General features: G+C 41.2%; 1 long non-coding RNA gene across 1 annotated transcript; it reads left to right on the top strand.

Moving 5' to 3' along the window:
- The first annotated feature begins 10787 nt into the window (after positions 1–10787).
- Positions 10788–11602, top strand: LOC128468396 (uncharacterized). The gene is made up of 2 exons (XR_008345828.1): positions 10788–10850; positions 11415–11602. It is a non-coding gene; the product is annotated as an uncharacterized LOC128468396 (long non-coding RNA).
- The last annotated feature ends 233 nt before the right edge of the window (positions 11603–11835 follow it).

Here is an 11835-nt window from a genome sequence, read left to right as displayed (position 1 = left end):
GTAAAATAAATAAAAAGTTATGTGTTCTACATAACTAGAGTTCTATTCAATGGCCCATCTCAGCCGTCATGTATGTGTAACTGTGTATATGTAAGTGTGTGTGCTAGTTTGAACATGTATGTGTAAGTATGTGTCTTAGTGTGAGTGTGTATGTGTGCGTGTTAGCATGAGTTTGTAGGATTGTGTTCAATGTGAGAGTGTAAATATATGTGTCAGGGGCCAATGGGGCCACTTGGTTTAATTTGCCGGGGCCAGAGGGTGCCAGCTCTCCTCTGACACCATTCCTACTAAACTATGTCATAAATTAGGAGTTATCAGACGTATTACCGCATTCAGTCACTTTCATTGGGATGGTTTTTTTCTCCAATCCAATCACATATTTCCGTTTTCATCCCAATATTTGGCACATATATGTAACACGTTATTATTATTTTTGAAACATAACTATATTGATTGACAAATATTATTAGCTGCAAAAAGAAATCAAAATTATTAAACACAGAGACAAACAAACATCGGCAAATATAATAGTTCTCTCCCTACCGGCTGCGATGAGCTTCTGCTGTGGCAAAAATAATGCACTTGTGCCAGTTAAATGTTTTCTTTTAATGGTTTAGACACCGTGCCGTGGTTGGGATGTGTAATCAGCACACGTCGTGCTGGGATTAGGAGATACACTTGCTGAATGTGTGCATTCACTTGAGCAATTAGCCATTGTTTTGTTTGGAGTGGAGGGTGAATTGCTGACCGGTGAGTATGGATATCCGGGTCATTGAATCGAACCTCTCCTGTCTCCGATGACCTTTAATGATTAATGCTGAGACAGTTAGGAGGATTTCTAACGCGAGCATTAAAACATATCGCGCCGCCGCGCGTATCAGGACACCGGTCGTACTTACGTCATGAGGCGCCGCTGGCCTTAAAGTGGCAGGCCCTCCTCCCCGCAGTGCTGGCGGCAGCCGAGGAAAGGAAATATACAGAGAACCCGCGGCGACAGCCTGGAATTTATATCGCGTAATAGTAGTGCATAATAATCATAATAATAATAATTACACGGCTTAACCCTTTGCATGCTAGATGAGTCTATTTAATCTTGCTGCATGCTCGATTTGCATTATTAACTCTTTCAGGTCATGCCACACAATGCGTGACTTTCATTAGTCTCTTGATTGGATACGTGCAGCAGAAATAATAATTACATTACATATTCATAAACACGCTAATCTATGCAAATTACCCCCGCAGCCAGGCGCACTGTCACCCCGGTGTACAATACATGGCGGCAGAGGGGCAACGTTTTTTAATTGAGGAAATGGGTAGAAAGAGGTCAGGACATGGCAAGTCAACTACCCGAGAGAAACGCTTGGATTTAAGGTCAAGATGGATTGAGGTCCAAGGTGCTTCTGACTCTGAGACCCCAGGGAGGTCCAGAGGGGGCATCAGTGTTGGGCTGGTGTTTTAAATATTTTTTTTTTCATCAATTTCCCTCGCATTGCAGTTTTTTTCATTTGTGTGCCAATTATTGCCCATATTGCAGGGGGCAGCACTTTGCATGCGTTGGTCATGTGACATGTGATAACCCTACCTTATATATATATATAGTAAAAAAAATTAAAAAAGGAACAAAAATGATACCCAGAGAGTTTTAAAAGGGTTAAATGACGGTTATTATCCAATATTAGAGGCTTCACGCAAAAAGAGAAAGTGGGAAACATTGTTTTATCGCTTTTTTAAGCTATGAAGCAGTTTTATGAGTAATAAAATCGCGATTTCCTGCAGGTAATATCTGCCCCCTGTCTTACGAGGAAAGGGTTAAGTTTCGTGTTTCTTGGCTGCGCCTCTGCCTAAGATTCATGACATATATAATTACTGTTTGCCGCGTGCATCGAAATAGAACTACCGGTATTAAGGGCTTAGTATACATTATTCACTGCCTTTATTAACAGAAAGCAATATAATTATTTACTAATTAGTAGGTGCGGCATTTCTGGCTCCAATCAACAAATCAGCAGAGAGCAAAGACTTTTCCCTTACTGGGTTTAGCGTCCGGAACGTAGCAAACGCAAACTGGGATAATTTAATAGCCACTATTGCAGCCACTCACTAATAGTCTTTTTACGGAAAACGTGACCTGTCAGGGGTTAAAGATATTCTGCTGCCACCATTAGCGAGCCACCGCAATAGAATCTGTGCGGCGAGCTACGAAAGGGTTAATATTTGGGGGATTCTTAACTTTTTTCATCACAAAGCGGAAGGAGACAACCCCCCCCACCCCGAATATGGGAAGATGCATATAAAGGGTTAACATTTTTTGCATGTTTTACAAAATTCTGAAGGGAAAGCTGCATATAAAGCGTTAACATTTTTTTATTTTTTTATATTTCACAAAAAAAATGTGGAAATGCCTTGTGCTGCCAGATTGCAATTAATATTTGCTGACCGTGCGATATCTCACAAGCTGCTGGCGTTTTGTGAATAGCGCTAATGATGTCTCCGAAGCTCGGTTTCCGGGGGGCCGGGGGGCCGTAGGACGTTTTCCTGGAGCCCGTCCGACGAGCACAAGGCAAGTCCATCGGACTGAAAAAAGGCGCGTTTGATCGAAGGGGTCATTAATTATGTTCCTCGTCTGTCATTAGCATTAGAACGTGGCCGTCAAATACGGCCCTCAGAGGCCGCGGGTCTGCCAGGATTCTTGAGATTCCGTAATTGTTGGTTAATGAGGCAATTATGTTAATGTATCTCTGTGCAACATTAGTATTACCTGCAAGCTTTCTCTCCTCGACCGTCATGGGCCGAGACTGGACGCCCCTAATAATTCATAAACCCAGGACCTTCGCACCATACAAAGTTCCATTCACTAAATCGTTATATTATTTCAATTAGGAACGCTCTTGTACATGGCTGCAGACTATGTTGGAGCGTTAACTGACCCCGTCCTTATAACCCGTTATATCCTGTATATTCCTCATATTATATATTATACACTCTCCCCCCGTATAACTAATCCCGTCCTTATAACCCGTTATATCCCTGTATATTCCTCATATTATATATTATATACTCTCCCCCGTATAACTAATCCCGTCCTTATAACCCGTTATATCCCTGTATATTCCTCATATTATATATTATATACTCTCCGGCCGTATAACTAATCCCGTCCTTATAACCCGTTATATCCCTGTATATTCCTCATATTATATATTATATACTCTCCCGCCATATAACTAATCCCGTCCTTATAACCCGTTATATCCTGTATATTCCTCATATTATATATTATATACTCTCCGGCCGTATAACTAATCCCGTCCTTATAACCCGTTATAGCCTGTATATTCCTCATATTATATATTATATACTCTCCCCCATATAAATAATCCTGTCCTTATAACCCGTTATATCCTGTATATTCCTCATATTATATATTATATACTCGCCGGCCGTATAACTAATCCCGTCCTTATGACCCGTTATATCCTGTATATTCCTCATATTATATATTATATACTCTCCGGCCGTATAACTAATCCCGTCCTTATAACCCGTTATAGCCTGTATATTCCTCATATTATATATTATATACTCTCCCCCATATAACTAATCCTGTCCTTATAACCCTTTATATCCTGTATATTCCTCATATTATATATTATATACTCGCCGGCCGTATAACTAATCCCGTCCTTATAACCCGTTATATCCTGTATATTCCTCATATTATATATTGTATACTCTCCGGCCGTATAACTAATCCCGTCCTTATAACCCGTTATATCCTGTATATTCCTCATATTATATATTATATACTCTCCCCCCGTATAACTAATCCCGTCCTTATAACCCGTTATATCCCTGTATATTCCTCATATTATAGATTATATACTCTCCGGCCGTATAACTAATCCCGTCCTTATAACTCGTTATATCCCTGTATATTCCTCATATTATATATTATATACTCTCCCCCGTATAACTAATCCCGTCCTTATAACCCGTTATATCCTGTATATTCCTCATATTATATATTATATACTCTCCGGGGTGTATTTAAAGGCATCTATTGGATCTGATAGCGCAGTCTCTGTGGGGAGCGGATTCCACATATTTACTGATCTTTCTATAAGGAACCCTTTTCGCTGCTTTAAGTGAAAATTCCTTTCTTTCAGTCTGAATGGACGGCCTCTTTTTAACGTTCTATTAATGAACAGGTCATCAGAAAACGGCTGGTGTTATCGCTGTACATATTTGTATAATGATGTCATAATCTCTCTAAGGTGCCTTTTAACTCCTCCAGCCTTTCTTCATAACTAAGGTGCCCCGTTCCTCTAGCCACTTTTGCTCTTTTTCGTGTTCTATAATGTCCTTTTTTAAGAATACTTGCCCTGCATATACAAGCTGGGGGTTTTACCAAAACGATATTTTCCTCCCGTGAGCCAATAACTCTTTTTATCCATGACAACATCTTACTGGCCTTTGCTGCAGCTGCCTGACATTGAGCACTGCTGCTAAGTTTATTATCTACGGCTGTTCCCGAGTCCTTCTCATGTATTTCTTTTTCCCAAATGCATAACTTTGCATTTGTCAACGGGTAGATTGCTAGGGGAATCCCGATGGGTCTCTATCCTCTACAAAATGTACATTTTAGATTAAACAAAATAATGATGTAACAGGCAAGCATGTGTACCGGTAACCAGCGGCTGCTTATCTGCTGCTGGCTTCTGTATGTTACGCAGCATATGTTCAGCGACTTGTCAGCCTCTGATGGAAAATCTCCTTGTATGTATCTGTTCCATTAGTTCCTGTGATGTGTAACGTGATGTGTAAACACTCCGCTGTGTGTTAGTTATATTGTGTTTGTATGCGTTTAGCCTCCGCACCCAGCTGGAACCGGCTAAATAAGACCACTTACTGTCTCCAGCCAGGGACCACTGAGCCTGGGAACCCTGGGCTCGTCCAACTAGAAAGTGATCCAGGAAAAGATATTTCCCAGCAGTCTCCTCTTTTATTATTTTATTATTGATTAATATCGAACCAATTTTACTAACTTTTTTTCTGTTATTATTTTGTTATTATTTTTTTTATAATTGAAGCCCCCAGGTGTCCCTGTGCCACGTCGAGGGCCCCCCCGGAAACACACAAAAAAAAAATCTATTTTCTTACCATTATTCTCCATATTATTTTTTGTTAATTAATTAATTAGATTATATGCAAGTAAAAAAAGGAAGGAAGACACTAGAGGGGTTTGTTAACTCTTTGACTGCCGGTGAAATTTCAATGCGGTACCATTTTCACGATAGCAGTGAAAGGGTTACGGGATTTATTGTGCATTTTTTATTATTATTTTTTTTTTTAGCAATAGACCAGGAAATTCCCAGACGGTTTTGAAGACAGCCACACACACCCCCCAATCCCGTTACTAATTATTCCCCGTCTGTTAATTAGTAAGTCTTGCAGTTTGGTCACAAAGCTTTTCCTTCGAAATTTCTCTCCCCTATGGGTCTGAGATTTTTGAGAAGACGGCTTGTTTGTGCTTTGTGAAGGCTGCTGGATTGTAGCGCGCATGTTCGGCGTCACATTCTGCTATCGCTCAATATGACAATGGCCCAAAGGCGCGAAACTGAAATAAAGGGGGGGGTCGCCAACCGATTCCTTATTGCAGTGAAGTCACGCTTCCAAAATTCTCTTTTTATAGAGTTCAGTAGAGTAAATAAATCTACGTTATATTCTCCGGCTTTCATAGGGCCAGTGAGACGAGACACCAGGCGTGATTATTCTTTGGTGCCCCCTCATCTTTTATTCATTTTAAATTGCATTATTTATGTATTTACCATATCGTTGTTTGTTTACACATTTTTATTTATAAACACAGTTCGGGCTTTGCATTGTTCTATTGTTCCATTTAGAACACGGGGATTCACTTGTATCCGACAAACATTCTGAGCTCCTAGAAAAGAGGGACATTGGGGGAGATAAGGGGGGGGCAGGGAGTCTGGTTCCGATATGGTAATCTGCCCCTAGTGACCCTGGGGCCACTTCAGACCTGTGTCCCAAATATATCCCTGCCCCGTGCCCCTTTTTCAGGCTCCCGGTGCCAACCATCAGCAAACGACATGCTTTCTGAATATTTTATTTACATTTTAAGATACTTTTCATTTTAGTAACTGGTGTAGGACTCTTAAAAAAAAATATTAAAAAGTCCTGAACCATCTGAAATACTGCATATTTTAACTAAACTTAACTGTTTCTTGGATATTTTTGGTTATTTGCGTGATTTATAAGTAAGATTATCCTTTTTCCGCAGGAGAATATCACCGATCTGTGCGAACATACGGCGGCTGTGCATAGCGGAGCAAAGATCTCATTACTCATGCGGAAAAAAAGGGGTTGAAAACAAACATTAGGATTTCTGGGCAACAACCGGCATCGCTGCTTCGAAACTCGCGAAATAGTTTGAGATTTAAGAAGTTTGTATTAAAAAAAAAAGGTGCTTAAGAGGACAAATACAGAACTCAGGCTGAGCATAATATCATTAATTTATATATCACCATCTTATACCGCAGCGCAGGTCAATGGGAAAATAACGTAACAAGCATTAAGCGGCATAAGATTTTACTTTTATTAACCATGCAATAAAGGTATTATTCTAACACCCTGATAATAATATTGTACACGTTTAATTATTATTAATATTTTACTATTATTATTATTATTATTAATAATTATAGATAAAGATAAAATTAAAGCTCAATGAAAAATGATGAAATCAGCTCAAGGCATTGATAGAACATCAAGCCATGTCTTTAAAAAATCGAATAAACCCCGGACTGAATCGAATCGGCTTGAATTGTACAAAAAAATTTATTAACCCCTTAAAGACAACGGGTTAATGGCAATGCATTGTGAGCTCGTACATGTACGGGGCTTTGTCGTGAAGGGGTTAAGCTCCCATTTTAAAAACAGAGAGCATTACAAATCACCCCAATACCCAGCACTCAGGTATAGAGCATAAACTCATAAAGCTGGAGGTTGCCGGGCGTTGGGTAACTGTATCGGTTCTCAGGGATACGTAGTTTCAGAATGGTCTCTGGGAGCTCTCTATTTCTTTTAAAGGGATACTTTTCGTTTGGTCCATTTTGCAAATTCATGGAGCGAATCCTCCCAAATGCATTCGCCCCTCCCCCCAACTAAATGCATTCGCCCCTCCCCCCAACTAAATGCATTCGCCCCTCCCCCCCAACTAAATGCATTCGGCCGAATGCATGCCATGCACCTGATGTACATCGCCTCCAGTCACCCCCAGAGCTGGCCAACGCTGCATTTTGGGGGTCTTTTCAGTGCGCATGTCTAACGTCTTCCCACTGATTTCAATGGAAGTACTTTCCTGCCATTGATTGACAGCTTAAGCAGCCAATCAGTGGCAAGAAATACCAGATTATCAGAAGCATGGCCGCAACTTCTGTCTCAGGTTTATTTTATCCTTTTTTTCGTTTTGGAAGAATTTATATCCAAGTCCTCGGCGCCCATTAATAGGCTTCTTCTATAGGGGGGGGGTCAGGGGCGATAGACGGTCCCTTTAAGAAAGTTGCGCAACTTTGACCTGCAAAACTAAGCATTTTTGGAACTGCCTAAACGCAACAACCACGGATCATTAACGGTAGTAGAACTATGAAAGTTTCCATGAGCGCAGCTGTGACCCGGCGCTGCATAAATTATCCGTAAAAAAGAAAAACAACGATTCCAACATCTTCACGTTCCTCACCTCGGAGAGACGTTTTAATTAAAAAGCAACACGCAAAGTAAAAATAGTATTTTTACGCACTCCTGAAACACTTCAAGAAAATAGTTTTCATGATAAACAATTAAAAGTCCTTCAAAGTCTTTCACCGAATGACCCAAAAAAGCCCGTTTCTGGAAAAAAAAAAGTGTAATCTTTTTTGTTTACATAACAAATATGAAATGTAACAAACGAAGCCATTGTTCTGTAATTGGGTTCTTTCTGTTAATCCTCATCCTTTTCTTAAATAAATCTCACTTTGGCCCAATACAAAATTTGTTTGGAATTCTTTCAAATATTCAGATTTAGCGATTTGTGTTTCTTTATTCCGTATTTTGTAGAATCCTAGAACAAAAAGTCTTTAAACCCAATTACCGAATTTCCCAGGTTCCCAGATTTATTAAAACTGGCAGATTATTTAAAAAATTATTTGTTTTTATTATTTTTTTTGCCTCTGCGTTTGTTTGGAATTTTTGCAAAATGAATTCTAGGTGGAGCAAAAAAATATGCAGTTTGCATAAAAATAGATTGTAAGCTCTTATGAGCAGGGCCCTCCTCACCTGTTGTTTCTGTAAGTTATATACTATCCATAGTACAGCCTTACAGAATATGATGGCGCTATATAAAACAATAAATAGTAGTAATAATAATGATGATGCATAGGGGCTGCTGCCAACCAAAACCTGCTGCCCTGTTCTAGAACACCCCATTGGCATGAAGCATAACCCCAGTCTGTGTGCCTGCGCAATAAATGCAACTTCTGCTGGGTATAAATAACGATCGTTCTAACTTTGGACCGTCTGATCCGTAGTTCCCGTTTCTCCTTCTGTTTGTGTCGGGCAAACACTCCTATCGAGCAATAAATCTGAGAATGTTAGAGGGAGGAATAAAATGACGTTCAGCGCAGGGGTAGGATGGCCCGGGGAGCCGGGAGGTAATTGCCCCCGGGGCGGTTCCATAAGTGTGTGTTGGTGTAAGTACGTGCGTGTTAGCGTGAGTGTGTATGTTAGCGTGAGTACATATGTATTAGAGTGACCGTGTAAATGTGTGTAAGTATGAGTGTGTGTGTAAGTATGAGTGTGTGTGTAAGTATGAGTGTCAGTGTATATGTTAGATAACTGTGGGGGCCAAGGGGAAGATGGGGCTGCTTGGCTTTACCTGCCCCCCCCCCAAGGCCAGAAGGTGCCAGTTCTGTCCTGATTCTGCACCTTTTACATGCAAATTGTTTCCAATGTTAAACTAAATGGGAATGTTGGGATTTGAATGAATACGAAAGAACTTTGTAAGTAACCTGAAAAAATAAAACAAGGAAAAAAATCATTGAGTGCATCGGGCGCGCTCTCCATGCATGCGCAGAGCGGTCTCGTCAGACCTCCTTCCGTGGAGCGTTCACCGGGCCGGCTGCCGGGCCGGTTATATTATATGCCGGGAGATGCGTTCAGCCAAATAACCTCCGAAATAGAAGATAATATTAATGCCCAGCAGAGAGGTTTACAAAGCAAAGAATATGGGCTCTTTGTGATATTAAGGGTTAATATTTTCATGTTCAGTTATTTTCGGAGGTTCCCAGGAACGCTTATCAGATCCTCCTACTATTTGGTAACGAACTAAATTATGGTTAATGAATGAATTGTAATGGAGGGCCGGGCAGATAAGGAAAGGTTATTTCCAAGAACACGATGCGGAACGAGTCCTGCGTGTTCTCGTGAGGCTCGTTGGAATGTCACGTGCTGCCGACACGGAATCGCCCTGTATAATGTATATTGAAATCAGTGACCGGCCCCCTGTATAATGTATAGATAAATCAGTAAGCCAGCCCTGTATAATGTATAGTTAAATCAGTGAGGTGCCCTGTATAATGTATAGTTAAATCAGCGAGCCGGCCCCTGTATAATGTAATGAACAGCCTCCCAGCAGAAGTGGTAGAGGGTAATACAGTGAGGGGATTTAAACACGCAAGGGATAGGCATACGGCTCCTGAATCTAAGACGAGACCAACGACTGATTAAAGTTTGAGTCTTTACAGCAGGAGAAACGGGCGACTAGACGGGGGCCGGATGGGGGCCGATCTGCTGTTAAATTCTGTGTTCCATTCATTCTAGAGTGAATCTAAAAGAGCTTTTCTACTGGCCTAAAATGTTGAAAGGTTTTTACTCCGTCTCTTTGTGTATTTAGTTCCCGGTGGGCGATTTCCGTTGCTGTTTTCCAGATGTTTGGGTTGAAATCCCAGTTTAATTATTTTTTGGGGGGGGTCCGCAGGCTGCGGCCGTTCACGGCTTTGAGGAAAAACAATCCAATAATTGTTTTCTGAGAGCTTTTTTTTTCTTCTCGGAAATAACACCCTTCGGAGCCGCGCGGCGATTCCTTCTCACAGATCCTGAACTCGAGCGAAACGTCCCGATGGAGACCTCCTTCCAAGGCTTCCCGTCAGAGAGAGAATCCGGAAACCCCAAACCAGCCTTTAGTAGAAAAAAAAATTACTGATTTTTGTGCTTTTTTCCCCATTTTTGGTATTGCTGTTTTTGGATTTATAGTTGAAAAGTTAGGGACTTACTGACCTCGGGGAAGCTGGGATCCATGGCAAAATGTGGCAAAACCAGCCGTGTTTAATTTATTTAATATTACTTAACGTTTTTAATCAGGGCGAGTGCGAGTGTCAGCTTTGAGGGTTTTTATTGCATGAAACATAACTCAAACATTCTAATTATTTGGATTTACTGGAACAGTATCACAGCTGCCCCAGTGCTTGAAAACAGGTGTGATACTAGAAAGTCACATTTACCTTCAACTTGACCCCTCCCCAAATGCTTTACATAACTAAATAAATTCCATGGAAGCAGCCATCTTATTCCTCCCCATTAAGCTATCTCTCCCCTGTTGTTAAGTTGCTGACCCCTGCTTTCCCTTTCAGGCACCAGCTTGTGATGTCTCCCAGTACACATGGATCCGGTTCCCATCGAACCCACTAAACCATCGTGGTTTTCGGTTCTGAGACACCAACCCCCCCCCCCCCGCCTGTATACCAGATGTGGGCACCCGTGGTATCCTCCACCAGGGGTTGTTTCTCTTCTGTGTTGCTATCAGAACCCTGCTGCTTTCTCATCTCTCTGTTAAAAAAATACCAACCCTTTGACCGTGAAACTTGCCCTCTCGTGAACCTGGTCGCTGTCAGGTTTGCCCCCGGGGCATCTAATTGCTAAACATGGCTTCTGTTTTCCATTCTAAGCTCTTTTTTTTAGGACTCCCCTCCCCTCCCGGATCGTTTTGTGTTCTTTAGGAAACCACATTGCCGGGGTTAATGTTCAGGAGAAAAAAAACAGAGCTGTTTACGGTGTCCAGAGGGTATATTTATCACTAAATACGGAATGAGGAGAGTCCCCTGTCGGAAACGTGTTAAGCTTCACACGACTTACACACGCATGACGATAACAGGGAGTCGGAGTCGAGCCTTTGGGGCCCCAGTCCAGTGACCCCCGCTGTTGTACAACACCGCAGAATATGTTGGAGCTGTAAAACCAAACGTAATAACGCGGGCGATAGATACTGCGGTGTATCCTGTGCCTCGGATAAAAGGAAATTAAATCTCCTTATCAGATATCTGATTAATTTCCTGTCCCTTCTCCTCCCCGCCACAAAGGCTGCCTGAACCCATCAGCAACAATCAGCAACTTTACAACAGAGGAGAGATAACTTCATGGGGAGGAATAATCATACGGATCCTGAGAAGCGGAAGTTAAGATGACTGCTCCAATGGAATACATACCACGGGGGTCAAATACATATATATGGTGCTAATTGTAATAATTAAAGATCATTACAGAAGTCTGCGATGGCTCTATGTAAATTAGAGCCCCCCCCTCCCGTATTTAAATTGTACAGCACCGCGGAATATGTCGGCGCTTAATAAATAAATAAGAATAATCAGAACAGCAAGACCATTCCGCTTTCAATATCTGCATCATAATAAACTTTATACATGACTTCCTGGCTATTATCAAGGCTATGATGTCATAAGTGGGAATCATTATATATATAAAAAAAAAAAAAAACGTAATTCA

This window comes from Spea bombifrons, chromosome 11, assembly GCF_027358695.1.
Source record: "Spea bombifrons isolate aSpeBom1 chromosome 11, aSpeBom1.2.pri, whole genome shotgun sequence".
NCBI lineage: Eukaryota > Metazoa > Chordata > Amphibia > Anura > Pelobatidae > Spea > Spea bombifrons.
Note: the sequence above shows the minus strand (reverse complement) of the source record. Positions and strands in the feature narration are given on the sequence as shown.